The following is a 15,858-nucleotide window of genomic DNA, read 5'->3' as shown; positions in this document are numbered from 1 at the left end:
GGAGGACCTGTCTTCTCTGTGCGGCTCCGTAGGGCAGCGACAGAACCTGGTTCCTGTAGGGTCGAGGGGAAGTCCTTGACCGCGGTCCGCCCTCCCGCCGTGTCGCGTCGCACGTAGGCCCTAAAGACGCGACGGGGGCTCGGTCCGCGGCGGACTGCGCCGAGAGCCAAAAGGTGGAGCCCCAACCCCGCCCGTGCCCGTCTGTCCCTTCCTGCGCGCCGGGAGGAGGGCATTGTTTCGCTGTTGCCTCCGTGAAAACCAGGCGGGGCTTAAGCGCAAGGCCTGGCTCCGGGGCCCAGGAGGGCGCTAAAGATCACGGAGATTCGAGCCGACGGTCCCAACTACCGGTTATGTGGAAGAAGCAAATGAGACCTTATTCTTTGTGCAGGTTTTTTATTTTCTTTAAGCCGTGGCTGCACACCCAAGTCCCAGTGTAGGTGCACAGCAGTTTGAGCCGATACCGGACAGTCTTGTATGCGGGGTCTCTGATGGGACGGGGTCTGGAAGAAAGGGGGTGGTGGTGTGTGTGTCCTTTTCCTAGAGCATCCTTGGAGGATGGCAGTAAGCGGACCAGCATTGTTTCTCAGTTCATAAGCCCTCACCAAAGAAAAGCCCTTAGCCCCTCCGCGGCCAGACTGGGCTGCAATTTCTCCCCGAGTCACTCGATGAACCTCTCTCCCGCGGCTCACCAAAGCCCCGCCCACCTACAGTTCCGCTCTCGGCCAGGGCGGGTTAACGAGGTCCTGTTTTCCAGATGACAAAAGTGAGGTCGAGTCTTTTGGGTTTGTGAGCGTGCACTCCCCGCCCCCGAGCTCTCGCTGGCGTCGCTAAGCGAAGCGGCCTCTAATTGTCACCGCGCCACGCCAGGGACACAGCATCCCTCCAGACCCCGCCCCTCCCCGGGAGACCACAGCGGAAGCCCGGTACCCGCCAGCCTTCTCCCTGGCCCGGTCCCGGTCCCGCCCCAAAGAGAGCTGGGCACGCCCCTGACGCGAGGCGCTGCCTCCCCGCCAACCTAGCTCGGTAGGAGCGGAGCCGCCCCCTCGGAGTTACGAAGCTCTCCAGTGTCTAACCTCTGGCTCTTCTTTAAACTGGCGTCTGGTGGCGTGGCTTGAGCGAGGGCTTAGTACCCCAAAAATCTCCACTAGTTCCACCATCCCTACTGGAAGTAAGCAACCGAAGTAAAAACGGGGTGCTTGCTACACTACTGCAGCCTGAAAACCGGCTCCCGGCCCCCCTTCAACCAACTGCACCCAACTCCCCATTATAGAAATTCAGGAACCGCTTCTAGTGTGCAGTTGGTGACCGAGAGCCCGGAAGCCTGCGCCCCTAGATCCTGCGCCTAAAGGAGTCCAAATTGCCATTCTTGCCTGGGCCTCGAAGCTTGGCCTGTGGCCTGTGGCCACAGCAGCCAGGTTTCATCTAAGGGTTTCATTCATTCAGTCGCGGTGGGAGGACTCTGATATCTCCTCCCACCTCTTCGTGTTGCCCGCAGATCCTGTGACTCCTAGAAGCCGGGATCACGTTGGCAACTGAGGGAGGAGCAGCTCAAAGAGGTTCCTGTCCCTAGCCCTGCTGTGGGCACCAGGCTCTGAGGGGGTAAGTTGGGCCCTCTTCCCACTAGCCCTCCTACCATGGAGAACCCAGGAAAAAAGCAGAGCTTTCTTTTTCAAAAGTAAAATAGAGGGCTTCCCTGGTGGCACAGTGGATAAGAATCCGTCTGCCAATGCAGGGGACATAGGTTCAATCCCTGGTCCAGGAAGATTCCACATGTCTTGGAGCTAGAGCCAGAGCTCTAGAACCCCAGAACTGCAGCTACAGAAACCTGTGCACCTAGAGCCTTTGCTCTGCAACAAGAGAAGCCAAGCAACGAGAAGACCGTGCACCCCAAGGAAGAGTAGCCCCCACTCACAACTAGAGAAAGCCTGAATGCAGCAACGAAGACCCAGTGCAACCAAAGAATTAAAAAATAACAAAATTCTTTTCTCTTTTCAATTTCTGGTTATACTTTTGGAGAGGGTTGGCATTATAATTTATTTTTTTAAACTTTTTATTTTGTATTGGGGTATAGCCAATTAGCAATGTTGTGATAGTTTCAGGTGAACAACAAGGGACTCAGCCATACATATACATGTATCTATTCTCTCCCAGCCAAACAGAATGTGGCTTTTCTGGTAGCAGTATTGAAGGCAATTAACTTAAAGGAGGGCTTCCCAGGTGACTCAGTTGTAAAGAATCTGCCTGCCAATGCAAGAGACGCAGGAAACATGGGTTCAATTCCTGGGTCGGGAAGATCCTCTGGAGAAGGAAATGGCAACCGACTCCAGTATTCTTGCCTGGAAAATCCCATGGACAGAGGAGCCTGGTGGGCTAGTCCATGGGGTCACTCCCTCTCTAAAATCTTAAGTCCAGCAGATGTCCTGCCTGAAATTCTACCTTAGAGCCTCATTCTTTTGTTTCTTTGTTCCTAAAAGAACTGGAACCTAGAAGAAAGAGAGGCAGAGTATCAGGCACGTGGAAAAAGTAAAGTATGGGTAACCCCTTCACCCCTAGTTCACCCACCCCACACCCCTCATTCCTCCAGTGCTGGATGGCTGAGACCTTGGCAATGGATGGCTGAGAAGCTCAGGGCCTGGAACACCTGCAGAGAAGGTTTACTCCACATCCTCCACCCGTTAGGTCCAAGCTCTTTCTCAGAGCCTCAACCCATGTGCCCGCCAAGTCTTTTCTGTGCCACCAAGGAGATGCCTCTGCCCCACACCCTGCCACTAGCCACCTGAGCCCCACAGCAACTCCAGCCCCTTTCATCTCCCTTGTGCCCCCCTGGGCTCTTGGCTCAGCTTACCTCTCTCTCCAGACCCCAGCTTTTCTGATCCCCTCCTTGTCCTGCTGTTCTTGCTGTCTGCCACATCCATCTTTGCCCTTTCCAGGACAGTTAATTCACCTTCAGGCCTTAGCCCAAGGGTCACCTCGGGAAAGCGTTCCTGGGAGTTCCCAGGGAGGGTCAAGCACCCTTCTCTCTGCTCCCACAGCCCTTGGTGGCTGTGCTTCCTCTGCGCGGGCCACACAAGCTCAACAGCCTGGCCTGTGCCACTACCCACTGTGATAAATCCTCAGTCCTCACCCTCAAACCAAGCCAGGCAAGCTCAAGGTCTCAGTAAGGTCTGGGGGCTGCCGTAGAGAGTCCCTGCCTCTAAGTGGGAAAGACAGAGCACCCAGCCAGGGTGGAATTATGGGTGCTGTGCCAGGGGGAGGTGGGGGCAGGAGCAGGTCCTCATGGTCCACTTTGGTGATGATTTGTGTGATGGTGAACCCGAGGGGGACAGCTGAGGAGGGAGCTATAGGAACCTGAGCCTGGAGTTGGGAGAGGAGAGTCAAGGTGTCTAGAAGGGAGAGGTCCTGGTGGGTGGAGGCACATCCCGAGCTGGGGCAGGTTGGGCATGTATGTGAGGAGTAGGCAGGTCAGTTGTGGGTAAGGCCCCCATCTTACAGTTGAAGCGATGAAAGCCGGAGAGGTGCTGAAGCAGGGACTTGAACTGAGGGCTTCTGACCCCCTATATCAGAGCTAAAATACAGCATCTCCCCAAATGTGCCCTTGCCCCCTGCCACTGCTATACTCCCACACTAGGAAGGAGAGCAGCAGAGTGGGGGAACGTGGGCCCAGGTCCCAGTGGACTGTGTGTGACCTGGGGCAAATGAATCCCGAACTCTGTACTTCCGCCCCCCGACCCCAAACCCAGGAGGATCAAATGAACCCGCAGTTGTTCAGCATTGGCCAGGCCATAGTCAGCACTCACAGATCATAGAATCTGTTGAAATTGAGAACTGTTCAGTGAGGTTGAGGCTGGTGTTTATTTGAAATCTGAATCACCAGGGAGCATACTGGGTGAAAGGTTAGGGTTGAAGGGTTTAAGTGCCTGCTCAGCCCCAGGGCTCAGTTTCCACATCTGAGGAAGGGCCTCCCCTCTGTCCTGCTGTCAGGACCCATGGAAGCAGGACCCCATGAAATGATGCCTGGCCTTGCCTGCTGTCCCCATCACACCCATCGCCCCTGGCCACTGGAGTCTGCTTGCCACTGAGCCCCACTAAAGGATGCAGGTGAATGTAGGGGAAGTGGTGTTCCAGGCTCTGGGGTCCCTGCTGAAGCCTGGCTGCTCTTTTCCTGGCAGGTGCTCAGACAGGGCCCCTGAGCAAGACTGGAGGCAGAGATGGGTGTGGTTGGCAGAGAGCAGGTGGCAGTGGGCCTAGCTAGCTGGCTGCCTGCAGGCAGCACTGGAGGCCCTGTCTGAGCAAGCACAGGTGCTGCAGAGGTGGGAATGAGAGCTGGGACTCAGCAGGGCCCAGTGAGCTGCTGGCTCTGAAGCAGAAAGTAAAACTCTGGTCCTTTCCCCCTGATCCTCCTTGCTAGTCCAGAGCCCCAAGGATGTCGCCTGAGCAAACAAACTCCCCTTACTAGACTGAAAACCCCAGAATGCTCAGGGCTGGGGCCCATGCCTGATGTCACGTTCTCAGGAAGAAGTCTTGTCAGGGTCAAGGGCATCCAAAGGAGACAGGAAAATGGAGTCCCCAACAGGGCTACCTGTTGAAAGTGTCATCTGTGAATGGACCCCTTGGAGGTGTCTGGTGCATCGCCTGGTGAGGCTGGGAGCAGCAGACAGACGCAAAGGATGGACCAGGGAACCTCTGTCCCTCCCCTCCCAAGAAGAGTAAGAGGGAGGGAGGTAGTTGGTTTCAGCTCAATGGACAGGAGAGTTTCCTCAGAAGCCCAGTCACCCCTGGGGAAGCTTCAGTCCCCAGGGAAGGAGAGAGGGTTGTGCAAACTGAGGCTTCTAGAGGAGATATCCAGCACCCCGCCCCATGTGAGCCACCTATGATGGCCTAGGTACCTAAGCCTTTAGTGGCCTGGGGGTCTCAGCCCACAACTGGCCCTTCTAGAGCCATGGCTCTCTACCAGGCCAGGGGGGACCCTGGAGACCCAGTTGACCTGCCTGCCAACTCTCCAGCATCCCACAACAGCATCCCCTGTACTTTTCCTGGAGCTCCAGAACCATGAGGAGCTGGGTGGAGAAGGGGATGTGTGTTGAGTCCAGCTGGAGGTGGAGGGTTTCACATCTGGAGCCGGCAGTGACAATGGCTGGGCAGCTCCTCAGAGCCTCAGGGCACAGGTCCCTACTGGGCTCCCAGCTCAGCTTATCGCAGCTGGTGGGGTAGGCAGGACCTGCTTTATCAGGGGCTAGACACTGCCCTGCCTGGGTGGGGGATGTGTGTGATGAGGCTGGACCCGCCCTCTCCAGGGGCTGGTGCTGCCTTCAGTCCTCCTCCTCGGCCCCCCCACCCCGCCAACCCAGCAGGTGGAATGCTCTGTGGCCTGCCTGGAGCAGGAGAGGCACCAGCTGTAGGAATCACAGGGACAGAAGGAGTGGAGGAGGCCAGACAAGGACACAGAACACAAGTGATGGTGCCGGGAGATGGGAGAGGGGTGGAGTTGCAGAGGCTGGGCAGAGAGTCCCTTCTGTTCCCAGTTTCCTGCTACTGCAGACAGAAGTGGAAAAGGCCCAGCTGTGTCTGGACCGGATGAGCCGACAGTCCCCTGGCCCTGGGGGCCCCTGAGATAGGGATGACCAGAGGCCCCCTTCAAGTGGGAGCCTGGTATGGCCCTGAACACTAGCCCTCCTACGTGCTTCATTCCCAGGTCTTCATTCTTGGAGCAGTAGCTCGGGAAGGAGGGCGGTGCAGGAGATGCTATTCAGCCCAAGAGGGACACCTCCTCCCTACATTTGGGAAGAACTTGCCATCATCCAGCTGACTCCTTTCCAGGTTCAGATGGGAAAACAGTCGAGCGGGTAGAGAAGAGCTTATTCAGGGTCCTAACAGTGGGTCTGAAGACTGGGAGGGGCCTCTAGACTGAGCGTACCTGCAGGAGATGCTGGTACTAGGCCAGGAGCTGTGGTGGGAGGGCCTCAGGGCCCAGACGGAGTCTTGATGGGGACAGCTGAGATGCCTGCACAGGCTCAACCTTCCTGCAGAAGCCGCTGTTGATGCTCACCCTGGGGGGCCACAACAGGGAACTTGTCAGCCCTGCAAGGAATCCAGGTACTAACTCAGCCAGGCTGTGGCCACCTGTGCCGGGGGCAGAGAAGCAGGGAGGCCTGGGCCCTGTCCTTGGGGATGCTGAGGTTGAGCGGCCCTAAGGACACCATGGGAAAGAGAATGATCAGGAGGGACAGCTTGGAGTAGGGCCCCCCCACAGTTCTACTCTGGTGAGCACGGTTCACATTGTAGGTCCACAGAAACAGCGCCCTCTGCTGGTGGGCATCGAGGAACTGTCCAGCCTTAAACCATTTGGTCCAGAGTTGAAGCCTGGAGTTCTGAGAAGCCTCTGTGGGCTGGGATGGTCAGAGGAGGGCTCCGGGAAGGGCTGAGTCTCAGAGGATGTGGAGGTCAGGAACTCGGGAGGAGGGAGCTGCATGGGTAAAGGCCCAAGGGCTAGCCTAAGCAGACAGACCCCACGCAGGGGAGCCCCTCCCCCACCCTGAGGCCAAATCATGACTCTGGGCAGAGTGGGGGTCTTCACAGGCGAACAAGAGACTCTCAGAGGAACTGGGCCAGGGCCACCAACAGCTAGGGGCCTGCTTAGAGCAGCTGCAAGGTGAAAAGACAGCCTTGTGTGGCCCTGGAAGCAGAGTGTGTCTGGCTGCTTAGGGAGAAGTTGGTGCTGCTAGCAGCGCTGGGGGCAGCCCTGGGCCAGGAGGCTGGCTCACCCCTCAGTATCAAGCTGGGCTCGGGTAGGGGGTTCTCTTCTGACACTGGTGGGATGGACTGTGGGCAGGAGGTGGGCCAACCTTTGTCACCACGGGTAAAGGAGAGGAGACCAGAGCCCCAAACTGCAAATCATTTGGCCAAGGCCAGATGCCCTTTCCTGGGTATCAGTACTCCTGGATATCACATTCTGGATCATTCTTGGGAGCATGTGGGAAATCTGTCAGTGCCAACAGGTCCTGGCTCCCCTCCTCATGGCTGAGCCCCACCTGCCAGCCCAGGGCCAGGCCAGAGGGAGGTGAGGTAACCTTAGCTGCTGAGTTCAAGTCAGGATGCTTGGGGGTGGAAGCACTCAGGACAGAGGGCTTCGTGTGTGCAGGGAAGCATGATGGAGTTGTCTGCCCCACTCCCCATCCCCGCCATCAGGACACAGTGAGGACATCCATGCGACTTGGACAGGAATCATTGAACATGGGTGAAAACAAGGTGATCTCAGGTCCATGCGGCACCCAGACCACTCCATTCCTACTACTAGCACACTCAAGGTCTAGCAGGGACCCGTGGCCCTCAGGAAAGAGTTGGAGGAGGAAGAATCACATCCCAGGCTTCATGAGAAGGTGGCTGAATAGTGGAGGGCATGCTGGCAAGAGGTAGCAGTGGTCCTGAAATTTACAGAGGAAGAACCACAGAGGCTTCAGAGGCAGAATAAGGCCTGGCATCCCCGGATCCGTGCAGTCTGTCCACCCCTTTCCTCTCCCTCCCCATTCTCATCTCCGCTGTCCTGTCTCTCCCCCGGCATGCCAATGAATCTCTTCCCCTTCTCAGGATGCCCCTGGCTTTGTCCTCCACTTCTTTCCCTCTGTCTCTTCCTCGTCATGCTCTTGCTGTCATTCTCTGCTCCCCCATGCAGCGTGCATGCACTAACCACCCACTACACACCTGCCCTCTTCCACACATAGAAGAACCAAAGTCAGAGCAGACCACTCCCTGCCCGCCAAAGCTTCTGGTATGGGAGGGGGCACACATCAGGTGGGCTGTTAGAATTTAATGTGCCTGATAAGGGGAGAGGCACTCTGAGAGCTGCAGGTGGGGCGGCAGACAGCAAAGTCTTCCCCAGAGAGGGGGCTTCTGGGCTTCAAAATCCTCACTGAGGGATGACTAGGCATCTTCAAGGAGCAAAAGAAAAAAGGGCATTTCAGGACTTCAAAGGGTGGTCCAGGGGTTAAGACTCTGAGTGCAATGCAGGGGGTGTGGGTTTGACCCCTGGTCGGGGAATTAAGAGCCCACCTGCTATCAAGCATGGCCAGAAAACGTTTTTTTCTTTTTAAGGGTATTTCAACAAGAGGGGAGAGCTACTGAAAAGGCCCAGAGAGGAGAGACATGGAGCTGGGAATGTTGTGAATAGTCCCTGATCCAGATGAAAAGTGGAGTAGGTGAGGAGTTGCTGTGAAGGGTGGGACCGGGCCAGAGCATGGGCTTGGGGGTCCCAGGCCCTGTCCACCTGATTTCAACTCCAGCTCCTCCTGGAGGGGGCCTCTTCCTGACCAGCATCCTCCCTTAGTCTCCTGGCCAAATGCATATGTGCACAGGCAGACAGACAGTGGGACACACGCACATACCAAGACACACCTCAGACACTCACCCAGAGACACACACACACACGCACATCCTCCCAGATGTGTGCACACACAGACACAGAGTAACAGATACAGACGTTGAGGGGACGGCTGAGAGCCACGGGATGGAGCATTGTAAGGACCTGGACGGGGTGTGTGCCATGTAACAGGACCCTGACCAGAGCCGCTCGACTGCTGTGACTGAAGCAGAGCGACGGGGTCTCAGCCGCAGCGCCGAGCTGGCCTCAGGCCCCAGAGAAGGTGGCTGTGTTGTGTGCTATGCTTCGTCGTTCAGTCGTGTCTGACTCTTTGCAACCCCGTGGACTGTAGCCTGCCAGGCTCCTCTGTCCATGGAGATTCTCCAGAAAAGAATACTGGAGTGGGTTGCCATACCCTCTTCCAGGGGATCTTCCCAACTCAAGGATCAAACCCAGGTATCCCGCACTGCAGGCAGATTCTTTACCGTCTGAGCCACCAGGGAAGCCCCAGAGAAGATGGAGTTGGTCTAAATCATTGGATCTCAAACTGGGGTCCAGTGCTAGGCTCTGAGAGGGCTGTCAGTTCCTGAAGGAAGCAAATTTGCAGTACCAGTTCTGCCACCACACATGTGTACAAAAAAAAATCTCTGCTTTTGTCTGTTTCTCAGCCCAGACTACTGAGGGTCGGAGAAGTCTCCGTGGGGGCCTGAAGGGACTCTCCTCTTTATGGGGTGTGCAGTGGCCCATGTCCGAGAGAACACAGGGACCGAGGGCTGGGCCCTCGGGGCAGATGCAGGCTCTGGGAAGGAAGGAGGTGGACCCTGGGGAGCCCTGTGCAAACACTACGCAGATGGCTTGTAACCAGTGTAGACGTGGGCCCCGGCGCTAGGGTCTCCCAGCCCCGTGCCCGTGTCCTGCAATATCTCCCTCTCTCCAGTCCCTGGGGGCCCCTCCGAGAACTCGCCTGTGAGCAAATGTGAGCCCATGGGGGTCCTGTGTGGAACAGCCAACGGGCCAAGCACAGCGGAGAGGGAGGCAGCAGCTGGACAGGGCCTGACGCTGCACTAGCGACGGGCTGCAGGGGGTGTGAGGGATGCACGGGGCCTCCAGCACTCTCCACCTCTAGCCCCATCTGCCACTTCAGGCTCCTTCCACCCTCCTCTTCTCAGAGTCTCTACCTCAGTCTGTCTTTCATTTCAATCCCAGGATTCTGTGGGCGTCACTGTCCCCAAAATAGAGCTTAAGAATCTACCTTCCAACGCAGGGGACACGGGTTCAGTCCCTGGTCGGGGAACTATGATGCCACATGCCACAGGGCAACTAAATCTGTGAACCACAACAATAAAATCCTAAGTAGGCAAAAAAAAAAAAAAAAAGACTCTGGGCTATGGAACCTGACCACTAGCTCATTAAATCCTGACCCCACATTACACTATTGTGTGCCCACATTATGTACTCCACCTCTCTGGGAAGTGAAGTGAAAGTCACTCCGACTCTTTGCAACCCCATGGACTATAGAGTCCATGGAATTCTCCAGGCCAGAATACTGGAGTGGGTAGCCTTTCCCTTCTCCAGGGGATCTTCCCAACCCAGGGATCGAACCCAGGTCTCCTGCATTGCAGGTGGATTCTTTACCAACTGAGCTATCAGGGAAGCCTCATCTGTAAAAATCAAGAAGAGTAACAGTTTTCCTCCCTCAGCAGCTAGCTGTGAGGATTAAACTGGACAAGCCTGTAAAAGGCTCAGTGTTGTTCTGGACACGTGGCACATAGTCCTAAAATGTTAGCTGCTCTTGTTACACATTTCATGCTACTGCAGGCCTGGACGCTTTGAGGCAAAAGTCCCCCTTCTGAATCAGGGTCCCTTTAGGGCCAAAGAGCTGCCATGGGGCTTTGATCTTATGTACCCTCTGGGTTAGCCTGTTAGGGCTACACCCCTCCCTCCGAAGTCACTTCAGTTGTGCCCGATTCTTTGTGACCCTATGAACGATAGCCCACCAGGCTCCTCTGTCTATGGGTTTCTCCAGGCAAGAATTTTTTTTATTAAAAAAAAAAAATTGCTTATTTGGCTGTGCCGGGTCTTAGTTGCAGCATGTGGGATCCAGCGCCCTGACCAGGGATGGAACCCAGGCCCCGTGCATTGGGAGTTCAGAGTCTTCGCCCTGGACCACCATGGAAGTCCCCCTGCTGCCTTCTTGTTGGGTGGGCTGGGTGTGACTTGGGATCTTGGGGACCCAGCTGTTCCTTGTCTCGTTTCTCCCCTCCTCTAATCCCAGGACCCTGACACAACTGCAGAGACTGACAGGTCCACAGGAGGGGCACATGGTCAGCCCCCAGACACCTCATCCACAGAGGGGTGGGGGAGGCAGATTGGGGTCCACGTTGGAAATTGGGCTTCTCTCTGCATGCCGGGACCTGCCCAGATGGAGGAGCCTGTGTGGGGGTGTCTGTTGGCATTAGAGGATGGGGGTGGGGCTCTCCTCAGATGGGGCTGCAATCTGTCCTTCCTTGCCTGGCCCTGGCTAGTGACAGGAGCAAGATGCAGGTTTTGGAGAAGAAAAACAACCAGAGGGCTGCCAGGATCCAGGTGGAAGGTGGAAGGGGCTAAGAGCTGTCTGGGGTCGGGGGAAGAGGGGCCCACCTGGAGTCAGGACCCCCAAGAAGCCCTTCTTGAAGACCCTAGAGACTTCCCCAAGCCAGAAACCAGGGACCTAGTGCAAAAAAGCAGGCAGCCCCAGCTCCATCATAGGGACTAGCCTCTTCCCCTCATGGGGGCCTCAGATTCCCTGTCTGTATAATGGGTCATAAACTCCTTGTCTGTATAATAAGGACTAGGCCCTTCCCCTCATGGGGCCTTAGATTTCCTGTCTGTATAATAGGTCCCAAACTCCCTGTCTGGGCCTCTGCAGAGCTGGGGGCTCAGGTCCAGAGTGTAGAGCCTCCTGGACTGAGGCAGCCCTTCTGCTCACAAATGGACAAGGGCTTCGCACTCCAGGCTGAATGGGATGACTGGGGGCAGGAGCGGGACTCCGGGTGCAGCTGGCCTTGGAAGCTGCAATGTGAGCTACTAGGGGCGAGGGTCCGTGCCCTCAGGTGAGCGTGACCTAGGTTTGCCCACACCTGAGGACAGGAATGTGAGAACCAGGATAGTGCAGCCAGCCAAGAAGGGAGGCCAGCAGCCCAGGTATTCCCAAGTCTTCCGCACCCGCCCCCTTCCCACAGGTGCAGGCCCCAGCAGACAGCCCAGGCGATCTCCCGGAGTCTGTGCAGGCAAGGTGGGCTCCAGGCCTGTGGGAGGTCTGGGCCCAGCTTGGCTTCTCTTTGGGGACCAAACTGGCATTTACTGAGTAGGCACCAGCCACGCCCAATCCCCTCAGCCTCCTGTCCACTGTCTATGGGCCAGGCCGCTGTGAAACTCTCCCTGGGTCTCCTGGCAGCAGGCTTTCAAGAACACAGAGATGGGTTGTGGCCTGCTGGCCTTGGACAAACCCTCTGCTGACTCTGGGCTCAGGTCCCCCTCTATGCACTGGGAGTGGACTGGCGGGACTCAGGGGTTCTGACCCTTAGTGATACCATGACCCTATTTGGTTTACCCATTGGGCCGCTGTCCCTGGGTCATGCTCTCTCTAACTCTTTATGGCCTGCTTCCCAGTGGAGCGGCCCACCGGCCTTGGTTGGGTTAATGAGGTTCAGAATGGGGTGAGGGCCAGGGGCCAGGGTCCTGCTGTCCCCACCAGGCCCCAGGTGCTGCCAGAGCTGAGGTCCACAACAGAACCCAAGGAGTGTCCAGGGTGGGTCCCCCCAGAGACAGAGGGGAGAAATTGGGAGCAGGCCCCGCCCACCCTCACAGAAGGTGACAGCTGGCCTGGCTGGTCCTGGCTGCCCTCCCTCAGGGCTGGGGATGGGGCTGGAAGTAGGGCCTCCCAGACAGAGGATGCAATGGTGTGGGCCAGGCCCTCTAGGACTACACTGAGTCCTTGTGCTCAGGAAACAGAGGGTCTGGGACAGAAGCCGAGGCTACCTGGGAGGTGAGTGTAGGAGGCGGGGAGGGGAAGGCTTGTGAATCAGGATCAGGATTTCTCTACTGAGGGCCAAGATCTGAGCCTTGGGGCCCTTGCTCCGTCTCGGGGTGGCCCTGGGTGGGGACCAGGCACTCAGTCCTCACCAGGACAAAGCAGATGCATCAGGGTCAAGGCTCTGTGGGCCCGACCTGGTGCACCTGTGGGTGGGAGGGAGGATGTGGAGATTGAAGGGGATTTAGGGGCTCGGGCTTGCCCTCAGGCAGCTCTCAGATGGGGTGGAATCAGTCACACAGGAAGCACTGAGGGAGTATCACCCATCAATACTTTTGGATTCAGGGAAATTTTTAGTCACTGAAAAATTTGGAGGGGAAGAAAACTGACCACCACCCACTGACTAGATTAGCAAGAACAAGTCTGCCTTCTCTAAACCTCTGTTTATTCATCTGCAAAGTGGGGATACTGACAGTACCTACCTCAAAGGAAGATGTGAGGATCACACAAGACCCGGGGCACTGTGCCTATTTCTGGTGCCCCTGAGCTTATTTATACCTGGGGTCCAGTTCAGGTGTCAGTATTAAAGCCATAAAACCAGAGACCCAAGATCAACTGTGTAGGGGGGCGTTAGTGACATAATCTATCCATTGTTCCACCAACAAGGCATTGTTCCCACTTCTTATTAAGTTCAGGAAACAATCAGATATAATGAGCAGCCACCAATGACAGACAATGTAGCATGTCCACGGCCTGGAGCTTATGTACTGTTCGTGCTTGGATACCGCACTAACAGGGATCAGGCCTCACCCTTATGACTCTGCTTGGAGGAGCTGGGTGGGGGCTCCCGTCCTTTGCCTCAGCTGCTCTCGGGGGATCCTGAGCAAAGCAGGGCAGGTCCATCAGTGGACCCTCAGGCTGGGAACTGTGTCCTCAGGAAACAGGAGCTGGTGCAGCTCTGACCATCAAGGGCTCCAGTGCTGGGAGGACAGGCACCTCTAGCCAGCTCTCAGCTGAAGGCATCATTTGGGGATTCTCCAGAGGGGCACCCCCTACCTCTCTGTGGGACCCAGGCCCAATTTCTCTCTCTGCCCTTGTCTCTCTGTCTGCAAACTGGAGGGAGAAACAGGGGCCTGAAGGGTCCTTCCAGTGTGGGCCTTGCGTGGTTTGCCTGGCTTCCTCAGCTGCTTGCCCTTCCCTGGACAGGGCTGGGGCTACTCCATATCTGGTACCTGCCCTGACCTCTGTGGGGAGAAGCCTCAGCCTTATCCGCTCCTAGACCTCAGCCACAGCCCTGGAACCACAGAGGAAAGGAGTATCTCAGAACATCTGGCAGCCAGGGCCAGTGCCCAGGCTGGGGAAGAAAAGTGGTGTGGAGACGGGCCCAGAGCCACCAGGGGACAGGTTCACAGCCTCGCCCTGCAGCTCACGACCGAGGTCAGCCCCCAGCCCAACCCCAGTGAGCTGGGCCGTCCTGGCACAGAGGGTCTGACTGACAGGCCCCAGGAAACCAAGGGTGGGGGCGGGGCAAGGACTCTTGGGGAGAGAGGAGGCCCCTGTGGCTCTGCCTTTAGCCCCCAAGGACAAGCTCTCTGTCAGCCTATTGTAGGTAGCTGCAGTCAGAGGCTGTCTTTGTCCCCAACCTGCCACGGGGCCTGCAATGCTCATGTGGCATAAGGTTCCTTACTCTTCGTGGGTGAGACTGCCTGGCCCTTTCCCGTGGGGACCCTGTGGCTCAGAGTAGAACTGGGCAGGGAGTAGCCAGTGGGGATGCTGGGATCCTTGTGTGGGGCTTGGGTGGCTCACTCATTGCCCCTGTGCCGGCTGAGTGATGGCTAGGACCCTCTGTCTCACTGCCTTGGCACTGGGCTTTTGACTTTTCACAGTGAGTTTTCATTTACTTGTGCTCTACAGTGTCCATTTCACAGACAAGAAACTGCCCAGAGAAAGGCAGCAACTTGCCTGAGGTCACACAGCAAAACAGCAGGTCAGCCCCCTGGTTCCCTAACCTGTCCCAGAAGGGTGGTTTCTTATTTCACACTATTCTGAGCCTGATAGCAGGGCCACCTTCAATGCCCACAGGCCAGGCCGCGTAAGGTTACATCCCCCTCGAGGTCATCTGGCTGTTCTTCTTTTTCTGAACTTCCCTCCCTACATTCCTGGATGCTTCCTTCTCTCACAGAGCTCTGTCAGCTAGGCCACATGCCCCCAGACCCTTCCTCAATGCTGTCACTGAACACTCCCTCCATCAACCGCCTTAAGTGAAGCAGGGTTTTGCCAAGAAGGACTCTGGCAGGGTGACAGGACAGAACATCTCTGGGATTGTTTCCCCAGCAACATCCTCTGCAAAATGTTCTCTGCCCTCCCTGCCATATACAGGCCACTGTGGGGGCTGCCGAATTCTCCATTGAGAGATCCAGCACTGGGTACCGAACCCAACTGAATCAACGGTCTGCTTCCTAGGGTCACTTGACTTGGGACAAAAGAGTAATCCATCCAAGGCTGAAGACTGGACACATAAAACTGGGGACCCTGTTTTTCTCTGTGGAAAAAGCTGGATTTCAGTAAGAGCAAATGGAACTGACAATTCCCAGAAAGTTAAATTGGGACAGATTTTGCTTCAGCCCAAGTGGTCTCGGGCTTCCTTAGTGGTTCAGATGGTAAAGAATCCCCCTGCAACGTGGGAGACCTGGGTTCCATCCCTGGGTTGGGAAGATCCCCTGGAGGGGGCATGGCAACCCACTCCAGTATTCTTGTCTGAAGAATCCCCAAGGACAGAGGAGCCTGGCAGGCTACAGTCCACGGGGTTGCAGAGTTGACAGACTTAGCGACTAAGCGCACACACCAGGCAGTCTCTTGCATGCTGAAGATATAAACTTGACCTTTGGTTTGGTCCTCTCATTTTGTTCAGTAGCTCAGGCAGCAGGTTGGGCTGGTCACTGGGAGGGCAAAAATACCTTCCATGGGCAGTGCTTCCGGTTTCCAGACCCTTCCTGGGGCCAGCCTGAGGGCCCACTACCCTAGGGCACCTCCACACACTCTAGAGTCGGACAGTAAATACCCATCCTTTCTGCTCACATGGACTTGTTTGGATCCCTTACCAGGGAAAACACCGTCAATGCCTCCAAACCAGAGGACTGCCCCCTGTCCCAAAGGTCCTCCCTGGAGGCCGAGCATTGCCCTCCACTGGCTTATCTCAGACCCGGCTCCGGCTTGTTCCCTCCGCACAGACCAGCCCACCACCCTTGGCCTTCTTGAGTGTCGTGTCCCAGCTGCTGCAGCGCCCTGCACTCACCGTCTCCAAGCGCAGCCGAGTGGCCCCACGCTTTCCAGTCCTGCTGGTCTGGTTGGTTCCTTCTCCCCTTCCTTCCCGTGGTGGTTACAAACCTCTTCCAGAAGCCCCAGGCCACCAACTCCTCCTTCTTTGGGGGCAGTAACTTGCTCTCCATTTCGCAGGGACTCGAGAGGAGACGCGGTCTGCGCTGGGGGCTTC

General features: G+C 56.6%; 2 long non-coding RNA genes across 3 annotated transcripts; one reads left to right on the top strand and one right to left on the bottom strand.

The window, feature by feature from the left end:
- The first annotated feature begins 23 nt into the window (after positions 1–23).
- Positions 24–1,980, top strand: LOC122454797. Of its 2 annotated transcripts, none has more exons than XR_006273523.1 (3): positions 24–173; positions 1,496–1,599; positions 1,733–1,980. It is a non-coding gene; the product is annotated as an uncharacterized LOC122454797 (long non-coding RNA). The 2 variants fall into 2 exon arrangements; XR_006273522.1 differs by lacking the exon at positions 24–173 and adding an exon at positions 230–433.
- Positions 1,980–15,858, bottom strand: LOC122454799. The gene is made up of 3 exons (XR_006273524.1): positions 15,661–15,858; positions 5,915–6,047; positions 1,980–2,483 (listed from the first exon to the last, which is right to left on the bottom strand). It is a non-coding gene; the product is annotated as an uncharacterized LOC122454799 (long non-coding RNA).

This window comes from Cervus canadensis, chromosome 17, assembly GCF_019320065.1.
Source record: "Cervus canadensis isolate Bull #8, Minnesota chromosome 17, ASM1932006v1, whole genome shotgun sequence".
NCBI lineage: Eukaryota > Metazoa > Chordata > Mammalia > Artiodactyla > Cervidae > Cervus > Cervus canadensis.
This window is presented reverse-complemented; position numbering and strand designations above follow the sequence as displayed.